The sequence below is a fragment of the Nycticebus coucang genome, chromosome 5 (genome assembly GCF_027406575.1).
Source record: "Nycticebus coucang isolate mNycCou1 chromosome 5, mNycCou1.pri, whole genome shotgun sequence".
NCBI classification, from domain to species: Eukaryota; Metazoa; Chordata; class Mammalia; order Primates; family Lorisidae; genus Nycticebus; species Nycticebus coucang.
The window spans coordinates 114957548-114980672 of record NC_069784.1 but is presented as its reverse complement, the minus strand read 5'-3'; the positions used below and the strand labels follow the sequence as shown (position 1 = coordinate 114980672).

The 23125-nt window shown below is 41.0% G+C and overlaps 1 protein-coding gene across 1 annotated transcript in view; it reads right to left on the bottom strand.

The window, feature by feature from the left end:
* ARFGEF3 (ARFGEF family member 3) overlaps nucleotides 1-23125 on the bottom strand; it is a 180246-nt gene that overhangs the window by 149125 nt on the left and 7996 nt on the right. The window lies entirely within an intron of this gene.

The window sequence follows — 23125 nt, the reverse complement described above, 5'->3', positions numbered from 1 at the left end:
AGGAAGCAGGAGAGACTGGCAAGAAATTCCCCCAGACCCCTTTGGAATGTGTCTCTGCCTTTAAGAATATCATTTAAAATCGTACACTTAATTTAATCTTGCTTCTTCCTACGACATGTTTTCCCACAATCAGGATTTCGGGCTCAGAGTGTGAATATACTCACAGCATGAAACATGCCTACGGAAATTGTTCTGTCCTGCCCTCAATCATGGAGCTACATGCATTTTGTTACTTAATGACTTTTTCATGATGAAAATGCTCCACCTGGCAGTCTAGAGTTAGCTCTCTGCCCAGAATCTCCAGCAGGAGAGCAGTATCCCTCAGCCATGGAGTGGCATGTAGAGACAACTATAGCTTCCTAACTCAAACCCTCAGATCTTAGGGAAAAAGAGAAAGTAGCTGGATAATATGGTAATAGACTTTTTTATAGGCTGGTAGGCTTATGCAAATACATAGCTGCCTCTTGAAAAGCAGTAACTCTGTGGCTTAAATATATTTCAGAAAAGTCTATAGAACCAAAGACAAGGAACTTAAAAACAAAACTAATCACTCTGAGGGGGGGGGGGAACCTGACTTCATGTTCTAATCAGGACTCACCTAAAGCTTGCAAATAATATATGCATACATCTATACAATTGCTTATGCATCATGAGAATGCAATGGTAGCCTAAATGTAAAGTAATACTTTGCTATGAAATAGAAGTTTTCAGTTATGATGTCAAAGTGCCTTAAAAACCAGTCCACTAGCAGATCAACTCAACAGTCAGAACTAAGATAGGCATCCATTTGTGAGGACTCTATAAGATTTTTAGTTATAAATATATCATGTCTTTAATAAATATTTATTTAGCCTATTATGTGTCCAGGTACCGTATGAAATGGTAGGTATATAAGGAAGAATAAGACACACAGTTCGCGTCCTGGTGGAATCCACAGGCTGGGAAAGGTAATAGACAAGCGATACTGTGCACATGTAAGTACAAGGCAATAAACACTTGCATTGAGGTACACAAAGTCAACCAAGCCAGTACGACAGGAGCGGAGGAGATCTGTCTAGAAAAATACAAGTGTCTTCATAGAAAAGGTGATATTAGTTTGGCTTTGAACTGGAGGGGACAGAATGGGACATGGTCAGCCAAGTGAAAAAGGAAAAGGACATTCCCAGCTGAGGCAGGAAGTGCAGAGAGCAGGTTCATGGAACAGCTCAAGCCTCATGGTGACTGGGTAGGGAAGTCATGGTGGGAAGGCTGGTGAGAAACGGATTTCACAAGGTAGATTCAAGCCAGGTTTTGAAGAGTCTTCAGTGCCGTTCCAGAGAGACTGGTCTTTAGCCAGCTGAGAATGAGGAGCTAAAGAAAGATTTCTAATCAAGGGAATAACATAATCCCAGACATTTTCTACAAAATGGAACTCTGGGTATAATGTAGAAAATGGAAAGTAGAATTGTCATAGAAAAAAAATTTGGAGTTAAAGTAATTGGGGTAAAATGCAGGCTGTGCCATTTACAACCTGTGTACTAACTTCTTCAACCCTCACTCTCCCCACCTCAAGAAGTGTTATAATGATTAGGTAAGAATCTACATTAGTTAAATTCCTAATTGATTTCCCAGGACCATTCTAACGTTTACTCTCAAAGGCCCCAGGCCCAACCCCTCAGGCTCTGCTCTACACTCTGGAGTCTCACAGGCACAGATATGCACATCTCAGTCTGCAGGACAATCTAAGCCTACAACCCCTGCAAACAGCTGCTTCATGGTCAGCCCTTGGGCCTAGGGACATGTGCATCTGTGGCACAATTTGCCTTCTGAAAGACAGAGCCAGGGAAGAGGCCCCCACATGTGTTTCTGGAAGGAGGCTTAACATAGACTGAGCAGGGAATTCTGAGGTCTCAAGCAGCCAGGAAGGCAGGGTGGGCATTGATCAGGAGCATTCCTTTGGCCTGGAGAAGAGGGAGAATGAAGCCTTCACAACATGGGACCAGGACAGAGTCCCTCCCACCTCACCTAGGACTCAGGTAGCACTGATGATGCTTCACATACTGTACATACTCAAAAAGTGATCGTGATTACGGTGCTTTTTCTCATTGTCACAGTCGTCTTGTTTTTACAGTTCTGTTGTTGTCATCATTATTAACAAGAGGCAGGAAAGCTTGGTGGAAGGACTCCACTCTACCATAAAGGCTCGGTGCTGAATTTGCATTTAGGTGCCTGTATTTAGGAATGGAAAGGAGGAACAAGGACCCAGAGAGCACAAAACTGAAGCTGAGGAGATGTCCTTGAAGAACAGTTTTGAGACAGTAAGTGGGAAAAGTAATGACTATGTTCTTGTATGTTTTTTAGTTCAAGGTTCCTCTGGATATCCAAATGCTGATGAAAACAATTGGATGAATTGAAGCTAATAAAAAAATTCAAAAGTTATCAATCTAAAAGTCATAGCTGAAGCCTTGAAGTGGATGAAACTTCCAAGGGAAAGTATAAGATGCAGAACAGAAGGACAGAGCTCTGAGAAATCCCTCTACCCAGTGACGGGAGAGAACAATGGATGCCAGCAAAAGAAGTCAGTGGAGGCAGTATGCTCAGGAAGCTTCCAGGAGCAAGACTGTCCTTCTAAGGTAGCCCCCAGTCATTAAGTGCCCACTCTGTGCCAAGCATTCTGACTTGGCATACATGATCTCATTTAATTTAGTGGTTAAAACACTACTACGTGTATTATGTATGATAAAACACTATTACATGTATAACACTACATGTATTATATAATGATTTCCATTACATAATTATCAATGAGCTGACAGGTACAGAGATGGTAAATAATTTGTCCCATGTCACCTAACTACTATAAAGCATGAGATCCCTTTATAAGCTTAACATTACTATTAAAAGTTAGGAAACTTGGCACGCTTTAGCGTGACCAAGAGCGAAAAGCAGTGAGGGAAAAGAAGTGATGTTCCTGTCCACTGGAAGCAGCAGTGAACTAGGAACTTTCTCTTATCATCTCATTTAATCCTCAGAGGAACTGGGGCAGTGGCATTATCACATCCATTTTATAGCTCAAGACATGAAACACCCACAGTCATATGTACCATGGACAGAGCTATTAAATGTGTGAGTCCAGACTCAAATGTAAAGGGTGTATGACCCATAGCCTCTACCCTTTCCCGAGCAATGCATTCTCTCTCTACCATGAGGGAACCAAGCTAAAGGAGAAAGACAAGGCCCCCCACAACGTGGAAACAAGCACTGAAAATTAACTCAAGTAATAACATATTTTAATCTTCTAGTCTTCCTATGTTGTCTCCCAAAACAACCCAGCACATGACAGTCATTATATAATAATCCACACTTCTCCCAGGACAAGTCGCCTTGAGAACTGTTTCTGTCTGAGCAGCACACTCAGATGTAGTAAGATGGGCAGGCCTACAGGCTCCAAAAAACAGAAAAATCTTTACCTTTTACTCTTTTACTGACTTTATCTACAACAATAAAACGTTCAGCATTAAATCATTCAATTTAGCCTTAGAAGAAGTAAAAGCTAAGCATTAGGGTAGTTGGAATACATGGAAAGGCCAAGGACACCCCTCAAAGCTTCATCCCCACTGCTGACACTGACTGTAGCAAGCAAGGCTAACGGTCATTCATCAAACACATGCTCAGGGCCTCCCGGCCTCGTGTCCACCTCACACATCCATCCATCCTCACAAATGCCACCCTCCTTCACACTTCTGCTTGGCCCTACCAGCATTTCCAGAGGCCCCCACCCCCCTCCCGGCAGGGTTAGTGAGTCCCCACCCCCATGACACAGGATATTGTGGCTGGATATATACAGATGGCTTTAGGAACACAAGCAGTCCCTGAGTTATAAACGTTCAACTTATGTGTAACTCACACTTATGAAAGGAGGCTAGTACAGGTAATAGGTAAACGTGTCTGTTGCAACTTACATACAAATTCAACTTAAGAACAAACATACAGAACCTCTCTCATTTATAACCCAGGGACGGCCTGTATCATTAAATAACCCCGGGAATGGGGGGGAACATATTAATCCTGTTGGGTTTAGAAACTATTAGCAATGAACATCCTTGTGAACTTCTCCCCTAAGCAAGCAAACTGCCTTCCTAGAGTTACAACGGCATAATAAATATAAAACACCGAGACATATCTTCAAAGAGGATGAGACTCCTTGTTTTTCATGTCACTTTTTGACCAATTGTTAAAATCATTACTATTATGAAGAAAACATTAGAATGACTTTTCCCTCCTATGGCACATCAATTTGATAGAATTTTAATGGTTCTTAAAATGTTTTTAAAGCACCCTTAATGACATTGGAAGAATGTTTCCAATATAATGCTATGTGAAAGCAGAAAGCTAAAAAACATTACACTCCCACATGCCCCAATTTTCATCCTATACTCACAGAAGAAAATAGGCCAACTGTTATGATTCATTATTTCTAGGTGGTGTGGCTTTTATGGCCACCCAGTAATCAAGGGTTAGAGTTTATTTAGATTTGGCCAGTTATTACTGGGTAGGTAACATTAAGCAAGTTATCCTTGCAAAGGCTCGATCTCGTCTTTCATATGGGATGTACAGAAACCTACCACATAGTGCAAGTGCTATGACAGCGTTTGTCAATAATTATGTTTTCAAGGCTTTTGAATTTTCTATAATGAGAACATAATCATTTCAAACCCTGACAACGTTCCTTTTTCACAAGTGTAGCATTTGTGCATTTATTTTCTTTCTAAATAATTTAAAATAGGTGCGCTTCCATAGGTCAAATTGAAACCTTTTTACATTTTGAAGTTACATCCTCTGCCCTTTGTTAAAAGCTCTGCAATTCTTTCTCCATAGGTACTGAAAATCACTTTCATCCGTCCATGTATAGAGATACCTCCCTTAAGTAATTCATGCTGGCAATAAGCATCGGGCAGAGAACAATGATGTAAAATTTTATTTTCCCATAAACAGCAACTTTTCCCAGCAGTAACATGTTTGTGGTGTTTCAACTACTGAACAACCCAATACCCAATAGATTCTGTGCTGTAAGCACTTTTTAAAAATAGTCGTTTGGTGGGAGCCAAAAAGATTGGTCTGGTTCTTTGTTAGCTTCCTGCTATAAGTATATCACAGACTCCACACGTCTCTCTTCTAGCGCATAAAATCAGCTCAATAAGACCTACATTAACCTGCCCAACAAGTAGCCTCATGCCTGGCCCCAGATAAGTGAGGACAAGACTGTTTATCACGACAAATGTCACGGTAGAGGTTGGGTTTGTGTTTAAGTGCTACAGTTACCCTTCAATCTGTTTTAAATGACCATGTAACCCAATCATCTTGAAAGCAGGTGGATTTATAGCAATATATAAGGAACGGGCTGCCTCATTCCACTTAGGGGATATCAAATCTATTGTATACCTACAAGACCTTTCCAAGTCAGGCAGGTGCTAGAAGAAAAACAAATTTTTTTTTTTTAACATACTGAAGAGAAAAAAACAGTAGCAGACTGTTCCCTTAGTGAAATGATTAAAGAGCAAAAGGCAGTAAAACTAGGATGATAAAAGCTTCCTGATAACAACCGAGTCCAGAGGATGAGAGCTCTGTCTGAATGGGCAGGGAGGGGTGTGCAGACCCTCATTGTGGTGAGTGAGGGGGAATGACATAAGCCTGCCTGACATTGTTCTTCTCACTGTAACCATCCATCAGAGACCACAGAGCAACACAGTAATTTGCAGCAGGCTTGGCTGTAAAACACCCTGCATCTAAGTAGAGACTGTGTGAAAGTGCGGACGGACTCCTGTGCATGCCCGCAAAATCAGTGACGGCAAGATCCCGAAGGCTGGTAGAAATGTTCACAAGAAAGAAAGAAAAGTTATCTGTCAATAAATTTATCAAAATAGTCAGGTATTTTAAATACTATAATTACTCTGCTGTAATTACTACTTTATCAGCAGAATCCTACTTCTAGCTAATAAAAGATGTTTGTCTTTTTCCTAGGTTAAAAAAAAGGACCCCAACTCATCCTAATATTGAACAAAAGTCCCTAAACTGAAGAAAGCAGAGTAATTGACTCCTTCATCTAAACACTCTGCCAGCTGCAGCAACGCCTTGTTACCGGAGTGACTCCATACATGGAGGGCAGATGCTGAGCTGGGCTACAGTATTTTTCCCAGTGTGTCAGAACGCACGGAGGCACTCTCTGTTCTAACCTGGGAACATGGGAACATGCTGAACAGGATCAAAAAGGGCTAAGAATCCCATTGAAAGGTCAAGTCAACCTGGGAGAGAAACATTCATACTCAAGTTTACAGGGCATTCACTCAGCACACACGGAGTGGCGTTTCTCCCTCCTCAGGGACACTCTGGGGACCAAGTCCCTTTTGCAGGCTGGGCTCTACCCACATATCTCTGGAGAGCCAGAGCTCTCCTCCTGGGGTGCCAAGGCAGCTAGGCCTCCCTCTGAAAGCCCAGGGTGTCTGAGCAGGGAGCCTTGCTGTTCTGGTGTAAGTATTAATAGAAAGACTATTGGAGAGACCACAGTATCACAAGGAGCAATGCAGTCTGCTAAAAGAATCTGGCCTAACTCCAGGACATCCATAGTTCAGTTCTGAACAAACACAGGGAATAGTCCTGGGCATGTTACTTGGCTCTTCCTGGATTTTTTTCCTCCTATTAATATGAGGGTTCAAATGATTAGGTTACATTGTTTAAATTTGTTAGGTAAAGTTCAAATTGCAGTTGAGCCTTTCATCCAGGGGTGGGTGTTTTATACCCTTACATTGTGCCCATTAGGTAAGAGTTTACAGGTCCACCTCCCTCTTCCCCTCTTCCCTTTCTCTACACTTGAATTTAATTGTGTTTTTCCTTTGGGTTGGCATGTAGTTGTGTATATATTGGTTTCATATTAGTATTGTGTACATTAGATACTTGCTTTTCTATTCTTGTAATACGTAACTAGCAAGAATGTGTTTCAACTCATTCTAGGTTAATACAAAAGATGTGAAGTCTCCATCTTTTTATGGCTGAATAGTATTCCATGGTGTGTGTATATATAACACACAACAGTTTATTAATCCATTCATGAGTTGATGGGCACTTGGGTTGTTTCCACATCTTGGCAATTGTAAATTGAGCTGCAATGAACCTTCTAATGCAAATGTCCTTCTGGTAAAAAATATTTTTTTTCTTCTTGGTAGATACCTAATAATGAGATTGTAGTATCAGATGGAAAGCTTACTTTTAGCTCTTTGAGAATTATCCATACTTCTTTCCATACAGGCTGTATTACTTTGCAATCCCACCACCAGTGTAAAAGTGTTCTCTTCTTTCTACATCCATGCCAGCATCTGCAGCCCTGGGACTTTATGATATGGGCTATTCTCACTGGGGTTAGGTGATATCTCAGGGTAGTTTTGATTTGCATTTCTGAAATTCATACACTAGATAATTTCAGAACCCCAGCATGACTCAATACAAACAAAACATCTCCTAGACACATTGTAATTAACTTGGCCAAAATCAAAATGAAAGAAAAAATATTGCAAGCAGCCAGGGGTAAGCAAATTCTTATCTATAAGGGGAAAATTATCAGGGTGACAGTAGACTTTTCAGCTGAAACTTTTCAAGCCAAAAGACAGTGGTCATGTGCCTTTAACCTTCCTAAACAAAACAATTTTCATCCCAGGATTCTGTATCCTGCTGAACTAAGTTTCATATTCAATGGAGAAATCATGTTTTTTACAGACATGCAAACATTGAAGAAATTCACCACAAGATCAGTTTTACAAGAAGTACTCAGACTTATTCTTCACACTAACCATCATAATGGACCACCAGCAAAGATACCCAGATACTAAAGGACAAAGCCTAGCTTCCACAATGGCACAAGTGATGATAAAACTAAGCAATGGATCTCCACAAAATTAGACAAACAGAACCCCACCATGCTTATCAATTTTCTCAAATGTGATAGGGTTGGCTTCCCCACTGAAGAGGAATTGGCTGGCTGATTAGATAAAAAAAAAAGCACAAGTCAACTATATATAGTCTTCAGTAAACAAGTCTAATCTCTAAGGACAAAACAAGACTCAGGGTGAAGGGTTGGAAAATATTTCAGAAAAAAAATAGAAATCAGAAGAAAGCAGAGGTTGCAATCTTATTAGCAGATACAATTGGATTTAAACCAACAAAAATCAAGAAAACAAAGATGGACACTATATACTAGTCAAGGGAACAATAAAACAAGAAGATATTTCGATCATAAATATGTACCCAACTTAAATGCTCTGAGACAGATAAAATAAACCCTATCATATCTTATCAATATGATATCCTGCAACACCATAATAACTGGAGACTTCAACACCCCTGAGGGAACTGGAAAGATCCTCCAAACAGAAATGAAACAAAGAAGCAATGGACTTAACACAACCTTAGAACAAATGGGCTTAACAGACATATACAGAACATTCCATCCCAATAAAATTGAGTATATGTTCTTGTCAGCTCATGGGTAATCCTCCAAAATTAATCATATCTTAGGCACAGATCAAATCTCAACAAATTTAAAAGAACCGAAATTATACCTTGTATCTTTTCAGACCAACACAGAATAAAAATAGAACTTAACCCCAACAAAAATCTTCATCCCCACATAAAGTCATGCTGAACAACAGGTGGGTCAAGGAAGAGATAAAGAAGGAATTCATTAGGTTTCTTGAATAGAACAACAATGAAGCCACAAGCTGTCAAAACCAAAGGGATACTGCAAAGGCATTTAATTTCTATCCATGAGACACCAGGGATGTTCTGACCTTCCCAGCCTCCTTCAAAAGAATGAGAGGAATCAATTGAGTAGGCGATATGAAAGCAAACACTTTATAGAAACATGAATGGCACAGTGAGAAGACCTGCAGAGTATAAGGAGACAAGCCCTCTTCTGCCCTGGCTTAGACACTTGTGTTTCCTATACATCTCCACTGTCCTATCAGTAGGTTGAGAATATCTCTACCATCTATCTGTATTCCAGTAGCCTCTACTTTCAAATGTGTGGCTGGCAGTGAGAACATTCTTTTCCTTCCTTAGCGACTAGATTCCAACTTTCTTTTGCCTGAATGGTGTGGGCAGCCCCAAGTGGTAGGTCAGGATTGATCTAAGCCTTTCCCAACAATCTTATTCCCTACTTTTTCAACCTTCTTTGCAGCTTTGGAGAAACTTCTGCTTTACTGATGAAAAGGATCAGACCCGTTTAGTTGGCACTGCCTTTCTGCTTTTAGTCTTCATGTTAGCTGTGGGACTTCAAGCAAGTGACTTTATCATTTAAGCCTCAGTGTTTTTTTTTTTTTTTTTTTGTAGAGACAGAGTCTCACTGTACTGCCCTCAGGTAGAGTGCCGTGGCGTCACACAGCTCACAGCAACCTCCAACTCCTGGGCCTACGCGATTCTCTTGCCTCAGCCTCCCGAGCAGCTGGGACTACAGGTGCCCGCCACAACGCCCGGCTATTTTTTGGTTGCAGTTTGGCCGGGGCTGGGTTTGAACCCGCCACCCTCGGCATATGGGGCCGGCGCCCTACTCACTGAGCCACAGGCGCCGCCCAAGCCTCAGTGTTCTTAATTTTAGAATACAGATTATATTAGTACCTATTGTGCTTACTGTAAAATTTAATAAGACAATGCAGGGTAAGCCATCAGTATAATTCCTAGCATAAAGCAATGCTCTGTAGTTGGTATTTTACCCTCAACATTGGGGGTCAGACACCTCATGCCTGGGGCCATATGAGTATGACGGTGTTTACAGTCTGGCTGGGAGAACACACGAGTCACTCAGTTACTTATGGAGGCAGGGCAAGGCTGCAATACACACCTGCATGTTCAGGGTTTGGGGGAAAATGCAAGGCCCCACCTCTGAGACCCATACCCTATAAATCCCATAGATGTCTCAGCTCTCTTTAGTTTAAAGTTAACAAAGATTTAATTTATAACTTCAATGCCTTATCCTACAGAAGAAATAGAAAGAAGATAAAATGACCAAAGGCAGCCAGACAAGAGGAAAAGATCCAACCGATAGACCTTGAGACTGGTCATGGCTGCTACATCCACCCGGACTACCCTCTCTGCCCACCTTTTATGGTTCCTGACATCACATGGATTCCTTTGGGGAGGATGTATCAGTTACAGTGCTTTTGGCTAAAAATCTAACAAAAACACCAACTCCCTAATTGGCCTATAACAGGCACTCTGGTTCCAGGTTTAGGTAATTCAAGGCTCCTATAACATTACCTAAATTCCTAAGAACACAGCTCTTTCTATTTCCCTGCAGATCCACCCTCTTTGTGTCAGCCTTATCCCCTGGTCGGCTCCCCTCACAGCTACAAACAGCCATAGCTACTCCAAGCATAATTTGAATAGGATAATTTTGAGTGGAAGAAAGAACTTCACAGGACTGAGACAGCATTCCTTCTCATATTTTGATGCAGAGCAAGCACGTGCCCAGCCTCCTTGGAAGCACAGGGCTGGTGATAAAGGCAGATCCTACTGATTCATCCACTCAGGTTCCACTGAGGGTAGGAAGTGTTGGATGTTGGGTAGGCCAGCAGTTATTTCTCCACTAGAAGATGATGGAGGGAGCAGAGAATTTTTAATTACTAATGATGACACCCACGTGCCCCCACCCAACACACACACTAAAGTAGGCGTCCTCAAACTGCGGCCCACGGGCCACATGAAGCAGTGTGAATTGTATTTGTTCCCATTTTGTTTTTTACTTCAAAATAAGATATGTGCAGTGTGCATAGGAATTTGTTCATAGTTTGTTTTTTTTTTTAACAATAGTCTGGCCCTCCAACGGTCTGAGGGACAGTGAATTGGCCCCCTGTTTAAAAAGTTTGAGGACGCCTGCACTAAAGTAAGAAACCGCTTACACATCTTCTGGTTAAAAACAAAGCAAACCATTATCTGTAGGTAAGTACTTGCTAAAGTACAACTGGGAATGTGTCCTTCTGCCCACCCATAACTAACTCCATCAGCAGCAACCCTTATCGTGCACTGCCATAAGAGAGACAAGCTCAAAGAAATTTCTTGAGTCTATAAGTAAAAATGGAAGAGGATTAGACAGACAGAGCAGCATTAGATTCCAGTTCTCTTATTTCGGACACGAGAATTTATTTTAAAGAATGTTTAAAGGGTGCCAAGTTTTCCAGATCTTGCCTGCTCAGGCCAATTTGTTGGTACTTCCCAAAGACCAATTAGGTCACTTTACATTCTTAACAGGAAATAACACTATTTAAATCTAGATTCTTATCTACCCCTTTGTTCCCTGTGCCCTTGTTTTTCTATCTAAAATCACACTTTGAAACTCAGGACTAGAAGGGAGGAAAAAACCTTAATCATGCTGCAAACTGCTGAAACACTGCAAGGCTATTAACTCTAAGTGATATTTCACTTTCCATTTGCTGTACATTCTGCAAAGTACCGGCTTACTTATGTAATCTTCATAAGAACCCAGCCAGCACGGAGTGCCCTGTTTGCAGGGATATTCCAGGGCAAGAATATCCCATAGCCATAGAGATAGTAGAAATATAATAAAAGTAGGTATTTTCATTTTAAAAGAGTAATGTAGGCTCGGTGACTGTGGCTCAAGTGGCTAAGGCGCCAGCCACATACACCTGAGCTGGCGGGTTTGAATCCAGCCTGGGCCCACCAAACAACAACGACAGCTGCAACCAAAAATAGCCAGGCATTGTGGCGGGCGCCTGTAGTCCCAGCTACTTGGGAGGCTGAGGCAAGAGAATTGCTTAAGCCCAGGAGCTGGAGGTTGCTGTGAGCTGTAATGCCACGGCACTCTACCCAGGGAAACAGCTTGAGGCTCTGTCTCGCAAAAAAAAAAAAAAAAAAGAGTAATGTATATTAACATGAAATATAACAGGTTTGCTATTGTTATTTTTAAGGAATTAGTTTCTTAAGTTTTTTGTTTTAATTTCTAATATTGTAAACAGATGAAATACAAATTTTAAATAAAAGTTCTTTGGGATCTTCAGTAATTTTTAAAAATGTACCAGGTCTTGAGACAAAAGTGAACCCTAACGGGTAGAAGCTTCTCTCCTGTCCCAGTGCAGAGGAGGAGTGTTGAACTGAGGGACTTCTGTTGGACAGACCCAGTGTGGACACATGCCTTGTCCCGGCAAGGGAGGCGGGGGCCACCTCTGTGACCTGCAGTGGGATGTGAGGAAAGAGAGGAACCTCATTGCATTTCAGATTCCTTCTCCATTTATAGACGCCAACAGGAGAAATGAATAGCTCAATGTCCCAATGGTCATACATGTGAGGACCAGAACCTGCACCCAGAACTTAGTGCATCATGATGACCTCTTTGTTTTTCCCTTAACAAGTAGCCAGCTCTCTGGGGAGGGGAGAGTTCATGCCCTGTTCCCGTTTCTGGCATGCAGAATGTTGTTTGTTTGGCTACCTACCCCCACCAGTCAACTGCCCCTACACTGTCTCCCTGCTCCCCATCACATTCCCCACACCCCTCCCACGGAGGTGTCAACATTCCAAGCTCAGAGCTTCCAAGCAATCACCTCAAACAGACATTGACAAAGGCATTTTCTATATGGGATGCTAGGGCACACACACCTTACACCAACAATTGTTTTCTTTGGTAATCTAATATCCTGTTGACTTTAAACTACATCTCTACCTCTGAAGCACATAAATGCTTCCCTCCCTGATGTCAGCAAAGCTCATTGTAATTGGCTTTGTCTCCCACGCTCAGCGTTATTTCCAAGTTGAAGGTACAATCCTGTCTTCCCCGTTGCTCAGTCCTGGAGGTCCTCAGTGTTCAGCCCCCTCCCTCCACCCCTTCCCAGTCATGGGATTCTCCTCGCCTCACAGCCCCTGCACAGCTGCACGCAGTGTCCTGGTTTCTGCCCTACCAACAGCCTCTGAAATCAACATACAAAACCTCTTTTGTTTTTGAAGGATTTTCTCCCAATTGCTAAAAACAGAAAATCAAAATAGCATTTACAAAATAAAGCACACTATGGGGAAGATAACAGTTTCAGGGAAAAAAAAATTCATTTAAGCACAGCAGTTCTCTCTGGACTTCATTAAACTGAAAATGAGCATAGGTCCACTCCCATTCAAAATTCGATCTATTCTAGATGCATTCCTTTAGTTTAGGCCCAAGAAGGAGCCCTACCCTAAATCTTCTCTCAATAATTCTGCAAGTTTGCTTGCCTTCACCCTCCTTAAGAAACCATTCTAATTGCTACCCAGCCTCTTCCCTCGGTCAAGATAGCAGAAGGAAGAGTGGTAAGGGTTAGCTATTTAATTACATAATTAGTCAGGCTTCCCTCGTGTATTCAAAACAATTCTAGACTAGAGACTGTTATCTGAAAGTTTCCTTCTGCCTTATGCAAAGGAAAGGTCAATGTAGGTCACTTCCCGGAGATGCCATGTACATGCACTAATCTCAATAGCTCTGCTCATTCATCACCTCCCCTCAGTCTGAAGGTAGGGCACCACTTGTTTTAAAAGCTCTGGCTGTTTCAGAAGTTGCATTTAAAGCTATTTCTATGCAAGGTGCTCTAATACAGTAGTATGTTGCACTTGTAAGTGAGCAATGGAGAAATATAGCAGATTTTCTATGGAGTTTTTTTCCATAACAGCGCTTCATGAAATAATTCTCCACATGAAATCTAATTATGTATGTCTCACTCTTCCCAGAAGATGGCAAATAAGAAAAAATGAACTTCTGTGTTAAATCAAATATCATGTAGTGGGTTAATAAGGTAATCTTTGGAGCCCAGCAGCCCTGGCTCTCCCCTGAGCTGGCTCGGGGAGCTGGGCCAACTATGCAACCTCTCCAAACCTCAGGGTGCCACCTGCCTCCCAGCCGTGCTGTCAGAATTAGGTGAGGCTGGCAAATACGGCACAGAGGAGAGTCCCTGTCTGGCGCAAAGCGAAGGTTTGAAAAGTGTTAGCTTGTGTCATGTGTCCCCAAATTTACATGGGAAAATGTGAACGTAAGGCTGTTAGGCATATTAAGAAGCATCTTATTAAAAAAAAAAAAAAAAAAGAAGCATCTTATTAACAAAGTACCAGACTGTAAAATAGGTTAAGAAAAAAAACAACTCCCATATCAAATTTATTGACCTTGAATGAGATACATCGGGGAATTATATAATTATATATATATTATATAATTATATATAATTGCATAATTCTACTGATTTATATATAGTTCAACTACACATAAATATGCAGCAAAATAAAAATACTATATTTAATAAAGTTTTCCAAGGAAATGAAATATGATTCTAGTCTTTACACCAGACCTTCCCCAGAAGAAAAGTCCTAGCACATGAAAAAGAAAAATACCCCCACTGAGCCACCAATGTCACTGAATTGATGTCTCTGCCCATCTCTGGGAATCCAGTTTTTACAGCCCATCAATATAAACAATTTCTCAGAGGCATGCTTTAATATTAAAGCAGGAAATTTGTGTCCTAATTGCCTATAAGATACAGTTTAATTATGAAAAACATGCATACAATAACCCACAGAGCAAAAATCCTACCTTCACTCCACTCAGAAAGGAGGCAGAACCCTAAGAAACAAAACTCCTGACTGGCGTTGCTATTCTTCTCAAAATGGAGTTATTTCCTTTTATAATGCTTCTCTTTAACCGGGTGCTATAAAATAAGTACACCAACTATTTGTGATAAAGGAAGGATGAGTGGCCATAGCTGGTTTTTGAACATTGATATCTTGGTCACATCCTAGAATATCACTCAAGCCAGTACCCCCTACATCCGAGCTTGGGTGGTTTATGCACTTCTTTAAGTGGTGACATGGTGATGGCTCCATCACTTAAAAAGTGCTTTTAGGTGGAGGCCATTAACAAGGAGACACTTTATAATGGAGAGCTAATTGTAGGTCTTTCTTATCAAAAGGAATAGAACACGAAAACCATTAGGATGGGCTTACAGGTTGGCAGATAGCACAGAAGCAGCTGCTTGTAAGTTGGGAAACAGTACACTGCTATCACCTATGCTACATTAAAAGGAGACAGGACTACTCTTTGTCTTCCATAGCATCATGGAAAGGAAAAAAGAGAAACTAGGTCTTCATGGCACCTTGGTCTCTAACATGGACTTCAGCATCTCTTGCTGCTAAAGGCTGCTGCACATGCCACCTTCTCCTTGCAGACCGGTTTTGTGGCCAACACTGCAATGCCATTCTGCTCACCTGTTTAGAGCAAGCCTGCTCGCAGGAACTGGAAGCAGTTCAAGGGCTATCTACTTCAGAACAAGCCTTTGCTTACTTAAACAGTGCCCCTGAGCCCTAACAAGGCTGACAATGTCTTCCCCACATTACCTTTCATGGTTCTCTGAGATAAAGCATTCTCTAAAACTAAAAATGAGTCAGGATTAGACCAACCAAAGTGTTATAAAGCTCACTCTTTTGTTTTATTTTCTGTTGTAGAACCAGCAAAACTCAACAGAGTTTGGCTCAACAAAGCCAACACTCACCCATATATATATAATGCTGCAAAGAGAAGTCAGCTGTAGTAGGAAAGGAAGGAAGAAGGTAGCAAGAGCAAGACCTCAAGATGAGTTTAGAGACCCAGGAGAAGCACGGATGTTTGCAATGAGCAAGCTTTATTAGCAGCACCTGTTCCATCCCTTCTCAGCCTTGTGGCTAAGATCAAGTGCAATAAAAACACCTGTCCTGCATATTTGCTACTATCCTCCATTCATTAGCACAAGCTAAAAACAGAGACTGGGAATCCAATACCTGCATCCATTGCTTCTTCCTCTTGGCAGTGGGAGGTAGCAAGGAGAGCCAAACATTTCTCCATGACATAAGAAAGGCAGAAACAACACTGCTGAGACCGAAACAGTCTACCGACTGAGGTGTATGTCCATATTATTTAAAATCACATAAAGTCCTTCCCAGTTGATGCGAGTATGTTTCTTTCTTCAATCAGAACCATAAAAGCTCACTCATCTTGCAGAAATTGCTTCAGGGTTCAAATCACAGAACTAATGCACTAAAATAGATCAATGAAACATAAAAGCAATTAAAATAAAATCATATGCAGCATGGGAAGCTATTACGGACGGTTCTCTCCAAGCATAAAGCTGACGAATTGCTCCCACCCTGCATGAAAGATCAGTAGGTCCCCAAGTGAAGACAAGGAGGAATGTGTCATTATTTGGGATGAAAGAAATGTCTGGACCAGACAGGCAAAATGAAGTGGAGAGCTGGACAGCAGCTCAGCCAGGGAAGATATAGAAGGGGCCAGGGACCAGACAAGGACAAATGGGAAGAAGGGCTCGTAAAGTCTTTCTGGAAAGTACATCTGGCAAGAGAAAGCAATTAGGCTGAGGTTGGCTCTGAAGAATCAGAGAGTAGGTAAGCAAAATGGCAGTTGGGCTAGGGCTAGAGTAATCACTGGGATTGTTCCCAAAGGGGCCCTGAGTCATTCCAGCACAAGGTTCCCTGCCAATGGCTGCCTTTTAACAAGATAGCTCGAGGATTCCCTTGACAGTTTTATCTGATCAGGACCAGTCCTGTTGCAAGTCACCTGGGCTAGAAGGATGGAACAACCCAGGATTAGGGCAGGATGGGAATGGAGGTTCTTCAGTTCTTTAGAACAGAAATACTCCAGGTCAAATTCACGGTGGGGGTGGGATAGGCAGCATGCCTGTTTCAGAGAGGCCAACCACTTTGCATGGGGACTTCTTGAGAACTGAAACCTTTGTATATTTGCTGTTCCTTGGCATGGAATATTGGTCAGGATCCCCATAACTACCACCCCAACCCCCTTCCCTAATACACATTAGACTGGTCAGGGCTTTGGTTGAGTACAGGGTTGGGGAGTAAGTCTACACTGCCCAAGGTCAATGGATTGGGTATAGGGCTTCTGGGTCTACTCTTTGGAACCTAGTCTCTCAATATTGCCATTATTTCTGTTGCCAAAACTGAGTGAGATTCTGCTCTGGCACAGGTTCTTCCAAATACAGCTTGCCCTTAGGATATATGGATATATATTGTTCCAGAAGCCCCTCATATACCAAAATCTGAGCATGCTCACATCCTACACTCAGCCCTGCTGAACTCGTAGATATACAAAGTCGGTCCTGCATATGTGTGGGTTCCAAATCCAGGAAATACTGTATTTTCAATCCACCTTTGGTTGAAAAAGCTTGGCATCTAAGTGGACCCATGCAATTCAAAGCTGTGTTATTCAAAGGTCAATTGTGTTTTCCAAGGCTCCCTGGGACAGGTAATACATGTTTGGAGAGGCAGTTTCATCCCACACAAACATTTCCAAGGCACTGAGCTAGGGGACACAAAGATAAATAATTCACACAGATAGGCTTCTTGAGAACAGGGTTTGAGAACAGAACCCATAAACCACCACCCGTGCAGTTGATGGTAACAGACAATTATGCAATGGCTTGCAAGAACCTAATGTTATAGTTGTGGCACCTCAAGGCAGACTTAAGCCAGTTGCTCCCTACTCGATAAAGTTGGTGATAGACTCATAAAACATTTCCAGGCTATCACCCCTGGAAATTCACAACAAAAACTACAACACCCTTCAAATTCCATTAAATGACCAGGATATTTTGATTCTATCACTTGATTCCTAAATGCACAGAGGAAAAGCAAGGAGGTAGGGGAGTGAAAGGGAAAAGTAGACAGAGAGCTGTCAGAAAACAGAAAGCAGTGAATGCTATTAACTACTGCTATGGCCTAAAGGCTCGTTCCCATAAGTTGAACTCCTAACCCCCAAGGTGATGGTATTAGAAGGTAAGCCCTTGGGGAAGGTGATTAGGTCATAAGGATGAGGTCTTTATGAAAGGGATTCATGGCATATGAAAGAAGTCTGGCCAAATTTGTTTCCCTCTTCTATTATGTGGGGACACGGAGACAAGTGAGCAGTCTACAATCCAGAAGGGGGCCTACCACAGAACCTAACCATGCTGGCATCCTGATCTTGGACTTCCCAGCCTTCAGAACTCTAAGGAATAAATTTCTTTTGATTAAAAGCTATTTAATCTATGATATTTTGTTATAGCAGCCTATTCAACTAAGATAGCTACTAAGTATTCTTGATTAGTAGCTTCCAGGTCTTATTTAATCCCTTAGCAGAAAAACCAGTGGCTAACCATGATGGAGTGAGCCCATGACCATGAGAGCAAGGCGACTTGGCCAGGGGTATTTCACCAAGTTTGCCGCTGTTAGGGAGCATCCTGAGTTGACAAGGACATGGAGATGGTGACCCTTATCTAAGGAATAGCCTGAGCTACTGATGATCTCTTGAGTGTAGGGATACTACAATAGCCCACCACTCATGGTTTATTCAACCCTGCAAAGACACATGTAAGAGACCCTGACGTTTAAGAAGAGGGAAAAGAACAGCACAGACAGAGAGGGTGCAGGCTCCTTGTATAGGAAGAGAGGAACCCTTAAATCTCACCCCCCAAATCAACAGCAAAACTGAGAGCAGGAAGGTAGAAAGATTTTCACATGACTATCTACTAACAAATTGAGAAAACAGTCCATAGGATCAGTTCCCTGGGGCTTCCTCTATTCTTGACACTGACACCAAATGGGCACTCTGGATGAATTCCCATCCCTGTCGCTCACCATGGCAAGGACAGTGAGGATTTGCTCAGGGAAAGAGCCTTGGGCACAAATAAACCATGTCTCCTGACCACACCTTAATTCCATCTGAAATGTTTTATCATCAGTAGCTCTCCTGGAATGCCCTATGCATAACTGAATCCGGTCACCGATCACTTAAATCATTCCTGTGAAATTTGGACTTAGAGCAATCAATGACAAAAGTAAAGAAGCGAAGATAACACAACACAGGTTTCTCAAGGGTTCAATTTCAACATAGGTCTTTCAAGGGTTCTTCTGATTTCAGCTACTTTTACTAATGCATATGACTGATCAAAACAGTATTACTAATTATTTACCAGAATGGTAATACATTAAATATGAAAGAAATAAATGAGAAAAGAAAAATAGGAAAAACAGCACAGCAAAAGTATTCAAGATTCTGAATGATCCCCGTATCCCTTTTGAAACAGACAATTAAAAAAAATCTACAAATAATCACTTCTGTGGAATTATGTAACAGAAATCAAAACTAAATCTGAATACAAAATCAGGAGAATGCAACAGCTCGTTTATAAACTTAGTTTCTTTCTCATACATTAAATATAAGAATCAAAGAAAAATAATTAACATATCCAAGTTCTCTCTCATAAACAGACAAATATTTACAATGCCTACATTTTTTTTGAGCAGATACTCCAATAGAAGGATGCCGAGTTAAACATAAGAACTCCACAGAGTAAGTGCTCGCTGGGTTTAAAGAGCCGGGAAGATCAGGAGGACTGATTCACAACGTGGTGGGGAAGAGCCCATCACTGCCCATCTCCTCATTAAATCCCATCCCTAACTGTGACATGAAATCGTAAATCTGACTCTTACTGATCTGAGCTCTTGATTAGAGCTCTTTTTTGCTCTAATTATTTATGGCTTCTCCCTATATCTTAGAAGAAGCTTTGGGAGGCTCCCTTCTATTGTGAATCACAGCCAAACCAAAGCCCCCTTGTACATGTATGAATAAAAGTCTACAGTAAATTTATATTTCCCACCACATAACAGTGTTTTCCTATTTTGTATGTCTTTATTCTCCTCCTTCAGAAGAAAAAAACAAGGCTCACATCAGCCATGTCTCATTTATGTGCTTCAGTTCCCCGTATAACAATGCCTGATAGATCCCATTATGCACCTGATACAATCATGCCCATTCTTTTGAATACAAGGATGATGTCACCAGCTGTGTATCATTAGGATAAACACTCCGAACTGTATTTCTAATAATGGAGAAGATATGTAAGGACATACACGCACACATACACACACACACACACACACACATACACACATACACAGTATCGAATCTGGTCAACTTTGTAAACACCTCCTAACCAACTTTGTAGATACCTCCTGCGGGTGCACAAGACAGTTGGCTGGCTCTGGGGAAAAGTTAAAGATCGCTGACTAAAATGAAGCCAAATGGCTAAAAGAAGGAACAAACATATGTCCTCAGGCATATATCACAGCCATATTCTTTCCAGCTCCTCTGGACACACACACACATTCAGTAGTTGTCTTTTTTTTTTTTTTTTTTGAAACAGAGTCTCACTATGTTGCCCTGGGTAGAGTGCTGTAGCGTCACAGCTCACAGCAACCTTCCACTCTTGGGCTTAAGCAATTCTCTTGCCTCAGCCTCCCAAGTAGCTGGGACTACAGGCGCCCCCCCACAATGCCTGGGTATTTTTTGGTTGCAGTTGTCATTGTTGTTTGGCAGGCCAAGGCTGGATTCGAACCCACCAACTCCAGTGTATGTGGCTGGCACCCTAGACGCTGAGCTACAGGCACTGAGCCACAAGGGTTGTCTTTTGATGAATATTCCCAACCAGTGGACCAGGAACCTTTTCTGGGATCATTATCACTTACTTGCCACTCACCTTGAGGATGAATCTTTTATCACAAACCCAGAGCAACAGAAAGCCTGACAGGTTAAAGAAAAATTTGGATTGAGAAACAATCTTTAGGGCAGAGTTGATCTAACTTTTTTGTTGGTGTAGTCACTGAGAAAATTTTACAATTCTTTGTATCACATATTGTAACTTGGCTTTTATATTTTTCATTATAATTTTAATTAACTGCAAAGGCTGTGATCCTAGCATATTGGCATTACTAAAATTTTTAATTGAAACATCACTCTTTAAATGTATCTCATGAATACCAGAGCAATTTGGAAATCCCTCCAGCCACTAAATATATGAATAAACTCTTCTTTAACAGTAAAAAAAAAAAATTTAAAAAAAATGCTGTATTGTTCTCTTTCGTCCTTGAACTAAAATTTCCATTCCACTTTCCCCAAAGAGTTTTCTCCCAATATTGTTTAATGCTTGAAAGACTTTTATTCATCTCCCTATTATACGTCTCTGTAATAAAGTATTTAAAGGTAATTTTTAAAAAAATTTCTCCAAAAAGACGATACAGTTTAAAATTATTTAACTCTTTTGTAGCTTTAGCTATTATTACTAATGCACACAACTGATCCAAAGAACATTACTAATTATTTATCAGAATGTTAAAATAGTTGACATGGAAACATAATTTTTATTGAGAATACAATTCTAAAGAAATAGATAGGGCTTTTTTTTTTTCATATACCTATGGATGAGTATTGTGCATTGCTATAAGACACGGTTTGGCACTAACTCCATAGCCTTATGCAGTTAGAAACTTTGTTTACGTAAATAATAAGGGAATGAAGGAGACTTATAATCAAAAAATCTTTTTGTTTATTATCTTATAACTAGATTAGGTCCTCCTTCAATTTTGCTGAAAGCCAAGAAATCAAAACTACCTAACTTGCAAAATTATGTGATACCTGGTCCTTAGAATCATTCACTTTACCACCACAGACACTAATGTTTTCATGGTCCTTTGTAGGTGGGACAAGAATTTTGTACTCCAGGACAACACACCTTAGTAACGTGTAAATGGGTCACAGCATGGTTCTTGTTTGTCAAGCAAATCAGAAGTCAGTCAAAGGCGAGATGGAAAAGGAGATATGGAAAGTCAGTCTTGGAACAAATCAGTTTTCAAAACAAGAACTTATAGCAGTTGGAAATCAGGAAATTGATTCCATTAAACTACCCAGTCCTACACAGCTCTTAAAAAGTCTTTACATCCAGCAAGAACACCTCTCCACTAGACAAATACGTTACTGCCAGACATTCTGTCCATGTATAAACTTTAGACACACAAAAGAGCACTCAGTTTGATTAACACATGAATTCCCTTATAATATGTAAGCCTGTAGTAGCTGCGATAGTAGAAGTCATGGATTTTTTTTTTAAAGCAGAAACATAGTTCTTGTTTAATCTACTTGAAAACAGAAAAAACACCTCAGACATTTTAGTGTCCTGACAATATTTAACAGAAACTATACTCAATGAAGGGCTGTAGGTTCAATATTTTTTATAATCTCAAGGAAAAACTTGGAAATAGTCCAAATGTTTACTACTAGGAAAAACACTAAATCAATTAAGCTATAGCATGTAATGGAAGTATGTGTAATATTTTAATCTGAAAAGAAAACAATACTGTAAGTACAATTTCATATTTATTTGTAAAAATACATGTGTGTGGGGGAAAAAACTGGAAAACCCATTAAACTATTTTTATTGGCATTCTTACATAGTGTAATTATGGACAAATTGTTTTGTTCTTTCAAATCTTCCACGAAGGACATGTATTTCTTTCTCAATGAGGGGAAACAAATGTATAGGGGAAGGTACAGAAATGGGGACCAAGTTCACTGTCTCAGGGCTGCTGTGTGTGGCTGCAGACTTTGCAACCAGCCAGATGGCATCCAGCAAGGGTTGCGGAGATAGCCCACCCTACCTGGTATAGGGCTGCATCTCCCCCACCTCAGTGGGGCACAGTTTTCTAATTCACACCGTAAGATATTGTCCACTATCTCCTTGTTCATCTCTCTCCTTGATCAATATGATCATTTTACCACTGACTTTGATGGCTGGTTCCTGTGACTCAGTGACTCCACTTACTCCACAGAGGAAGAGCTAATGTAACCAGGTTCCCATCAGGCTAAGCGCAAGAAACACCTCAGACATCTTAGTGTTAGCAAGATGAAGCAAAATAGGCATCAGTCAGCAAATAAAATACTATGTTTCGGATATGTCCCCCCAAAACCTTATGTTGGAAACGTAACTCCAATGGGAGATTGGGAGGTGGTGCCTAAGAAGAGGTGACTTAGACTCTTCTCTCATAAGTGGATCAATGCTGTTATCTATCAAATGAGTGGGTTTGTTATTAAAGTGTGAGTTTGACCCCCTTCTCTCCTGTCTTGCCCTCTCTTTGCCCTTCACCATGAGATGACACAGCAAGATGTCCCTTGCCAGATGCAGCCCCTCAATCTTAGATTTTTCTAGTCTCCAGAACAATGAGCCAATAAATTTATGCTCATTATAAATTACCTAGTCTGTGGAAT